This window comes from Paroedura picta, chromosome 8 (genome assembly GCF_049243985.1).
Source record: "Paroedura picta isolate Pp20150507F chromosome 8, Ppicta_v3.0, whole genome shotgun sequence".
Classification (NCBI taxonomy): Eukaryota; Metazoa; Chordata; class Lepidosauria; order Squamata; family Gekkonidae; genus Paroedura; species Paroedura picta.
In genome coordinates this window covers 76,111,656-76,116,376 of record NC_135376.1, presented here as the reverse complement: position 1 = coordinate 76,116,376, position 4,721 = coordinate 76,111,656, and positions in this window count along the sequence as shown.

Genomic DNA, 4,721 nt, shown 5'->3' with positions numbered 1-4,721 from the left:
CATGGTGGCATTCCTAAAAACATCTTTTTGGAATCCGATGCAGTAAGTCTATATAATGACACAGTTCCTGATTCGGTTCGAACACTGCTCTAGTGTAGCGATCCCCAACCTGTGGGCCGCGGACCACATGTGGTCCTTCGACTAATTGGAGGTGGGCCCTGAAGGACGCCTCCCCCCCCCTGGCCCTTTACTTCATCCCCCCCTCCAGCCTTTTACAACACACTTCATTGTTGTGGCGTGTCTGTATCTTATTTTGAAGGGATGTTTAAACATTACCATAGCGATCAGAGAGTGTTAGGGCAGTGGTTGAGAGTAGAGGAGTAAACTCCCCCCCCCCCCGGGCCTCAGTAAAAGGCGTTGAGTGGTCCCCGGTGATAAAAAGGTTGGGGATGGCTCTAGTGGATGGCATGAAATTTAGAAAGGAAAACCCAAATTGTGAAGTTTTAAAATTAAACTATTCACAAACTACTATGCAATCATTAGGAGACTGTGACATGCCCTTGTTGCTTAATTCTGCCTTAAAGAGTGAGAGCTTGTAGTGATGTTCAGCTTTTAGAACTTCTACAGCAGACTTTCTCAAATCCTGAAACATTCCTCAGGCTTGGAGAACCTCTAGAAGTGGTGCGATCACGTAGAATGTGGTTAGAAAGCATAGCTGTGTACATGTCAACCCAGTGCCCCTCCCCTCCCCACCCTCTCCAGGTCCATCATTAGCCATTTTAGGAGGTGGGGTGGGTCAACATGGCCAAATATGGTCATATAACCCACCCATTTGGGAAACCTTTCCAGGGGTTTCATTAAACCTTGGTTGAGAAAGCCTGTCCTACAGAGATTGTCACTGAAGAAAGAATGGTAGATATACCTACTAGAAGGAAGAGTGGCTCTCTCCCTATGTAGGTCTGTTTGTCCAGTTCTTGCTGGAATCACTCCTGGAAGGCTATGTGAATGGGGGTTGGGGTGGGAGTGGGGTCATCCTGCAGATCGAGTCTTTGCCACCACCTGGCCTGTTGTGTATATTGTTTTTATGTGCATTTTTTAGATTTTTATATAAACCACCACAAGCCGGCTTGTACCGGGAGTAGCAGTCAGCAATTATAAATATAAATACATTTCAAGAAACAAGGATATGTGAATAAAGGAAAGCTTCATTGGGCCACAGTTGTGTAACTGGTTGCTTGCAAAGTTTGGGTGTGGTAAATTAATTTATGCTGCTAGTACCTGATAACCTTCCATATCTAATGGGAAATGTTGTTTTTAAAAATTTCATTATTTTGAATGTAGAATGCCTGTCTCCTTCCCTTTACCAAGTCCTTTCATGGCTCTGTGAGAACAGGAAGAAACCTGTCATTTGCAGGACAAAAACCCTTCTGCCTTTCCCTCCTAACTGCATGTTATAAGATACTTGTCAACCTATACTCTACAAAGCACAAGCATCTCTTCTTACTCTGTACAAGCATACCATGTGGAAGGAGCTATGGTCTACTTGTCAGCCCACGGACCACATTCTGGATGGATAAATATTACAGTTCCTGCAATATAATTGGCTCACTAATTATTCTGTATCCCAGAAAACAGGTAAAGATATAGAAGCAGATCTCAGCCAAAACTTAATGAGTTCTGTGCATCTTAACAGGAAGCTTTGTTCATAGGATGGCATAGTTGTTCCTTGCCATAATGATGGGCTGAGGCAAATACTGCCAGGATCTAACAGTGCTTTAGGAATAATAAAATTAAAATTTATTTCATTTTGCATTGCATTCATATAAGAGTGTGGGGACATTCTTGTGAAAGGATGATTCACATGTAACTTCTGTCATCAATACATATTGTTCAAAAATCTAAAATTTTGTATTTGCTCAGTAGAACACAAAGAAACCCTTGAGAAACTCATCCAAGTTCCCTCCTCAAACTAAATTGTTCCAAATTACTATTTTTCACATTTTTGTATTGAATAGGAAAAAGATATGTGAATTGCTGAGGCCTTGTACTGTGTGGGACGACCCAACATGATGTGAAGCTCTCCCCAAACTAAGAAAGAGAAACTTGGAAAACTCCCTAAATAGGATGGGAGTATTCCTGACCTCACAAAGAGTTGTGAAGAGCTTCCAGATAACATTTAATGATGCCCTGAAACTGTAATTTTAAATGTCTGTGGAACCTCTTCAAAGACTCTTGTGTGTTCAGGAATGAAGCCTATATTTAAGTCATTATTTTTTTTAACCCTTTGGTTCTCTTATGGTTTCTGAGCCTTTCTGATCATATAATGTAACCCAGAAATCAACATGCTGCACCAAGAGTTTCTTGAATGTACTGTACTGTTTAATAAAAACTGCCTCATTTTGCATTCTACCTGTGTTGCTAGCCAACACATGTAATTTCTTCTGGGGAACCAATATAAAATATTTCTGGCATTATTCCCTCATGGGCAAGAATTTTTTTTGAAAATCTGTGTTCAGTTGGGGTGGGCACTGTTAAACTGATAGTCAGAGACTGAATGTATTATGCAAGAACTATTTTATTGCATCTGAATTTGTAACACTCACTACACCAGGAATATCCCAGTTGTAAGACAAGAAGGGAGATTCCTCTGAAAGCATGATTCACATGGTACTTGATGATAATGTATCTATTACAAGAGGATAAGGTACTGAGTAATTTTTCCATGGATTAATGGGTGTTGCTTCTGGTAAGTGAGCTTTATTCAGATGTAGAATGGGTGTGGAAAGTTCCAAATGGGAGTGAATAAAGTAAATGGAATAGGAACTAGGGGTGTTTGGTGACAGTTCTGTGTTCAAAAAGAAGCCTAGTACAAAGGGGGGGGGGGTTGCATGGGATGAGCATTTCCTACCAATGATAATGTATAAAACTGTCTTCAACACAAAATCTTTCCCTCTTGCTCCTAGATGCGGGGCTGAGCTCTACTCAGCAGCAGACTTCCTAACAGGTTTGACATGGAGGATGTGGTTGAATCGTGGCTTCAATTAAACCTGCTCCTAGCTTTGGATTCCATGCTCCAGAGCAAATAGCATTTCTAAAATGCATGAGGGAAAGGTGCTAAATACTAAGTACCGAAGATGCTATGTTTTGATCTGCAATTACCTATCATAGCCTAATCCATACACACTTGGCCAAAGCGGGCACCCAACTTTTCCCAGTTAAAGTTCTAAGTTAATGAAAGTAAATTACTAAATTGCCCATACTACTGCTAATGTTTTTTTATGAATGGTCTCATGGCTACAGTCAAAAGTTTGACTAATAAGGAATAAAATTAGTTGTTGTAGGCATAGTGGATTCTCAAAAATTATTCTGTTTAGTAGATCTGCCATTCCTATTCGTTTCAGGAAGGTCTTACTCTTTCATGTCCTCAATGCAATCCTGAACACATGAAGCTGCCTTATACTGGATCTGATCCTTTGTATATCAGCGTCAGTCCTGTCTACTCAGACTGGCAGCAGCTCTTCAGGGCCTGACTGGATTCTTTTAATTGGAGATGCCAGGTAATGAACCTGGGACTACCTGCATGCCAAGCAGATGCTCTACCACTGAGCCACAACCCCTTTCTCAGTCTTGATGTTTTTAGAGGGCATGGCTTCTTATAAACAGTGGGGACCAAGTTACATTTACAGACACAGGCACACCCCTCACCATGTCCTGTAATAGGGGCAGTCAACCTGTAGTCCTCCAGATGTCCATGGACTACAATTCCCATGAGCCCCTGCCAGCAAATGCTGGCAGGGGCTCATGGGAATTGTGGTCCATGGACATCTGGAGGACCACAGGTTGACTACCCCTGGTTTTCACAATATTCTCTTGATTGAGGAACTGAACTTTAATAGAATGCTATGTGCAGTCACTTTCACTATTACAATGATGATGCTATGGTTTTCTACATAGAATTGAAAACTGGGACTCTCGGGCTGCTTGAATCAGTTTTACTTTCTGTTCACCTCTGTGTGCCTTAGATTGCATAAGTGGGGGTTCCTGTATCCTGCCTCAAACTATGAACAGATTTCTGCCAGGGCTCGGTTTCCTTTAAGATTCCGTTCAGGATCGCAATACTGCATGCTATGTCTCTGAGTATGAGCAGAGTGCCCTTCTTTCCTAGGGATGCCAGAACCCCTAGGAATTACAGTTCGCCTCCAGATTAGAGAAATCAGTTCCACGGGAGAAAATGGCTGCATTGGAAAGCGGACTCCAAAGCTTAAAGGTTTGGAGCAGAGGTCCCTCTATGCTCCAAACCTCACCCCCTCCCGGCTCTACCCCCAAAGTCTCCAGGTATTTCCCAACCCAGAGCCAGCAACCGTACTCACCACCACCTGACAGCACGCAATTCCTCCCACACGGCCAGAAGTCCTGTCTTCTCGACGAGTCCCACCGCCCCCGGGACCACTCCCCGTTGAGCAATTTAAAGCGCTGCCTCGGCCGCCTCACGTTCCAGATGGCAGTGCGGGGAACTCCCGGGCAAGCCTCGGGCTTCACTCGCCGCTGAGGCGCAAGCGCCCTTCGGAGCGCGCATGCCCAGTGGCTGCTAGGAGCTGCCCGGGCACCGCGCCGCTTAGTCAGTCGAGCCCGGGCGGGCGAGGAGGCTGGGTGGGTGGCGGCGGCGCTCCTGCTCTCGGAGGGGAGAGCGGCTGGCGCTGCGGGCGCGCGATGGAGCCGCGGGCCTCGGCGGGGCGGCGGGCAGGGGGCCTCGGCGGCGGCGGCCCTTGAGGGCGGAGAGG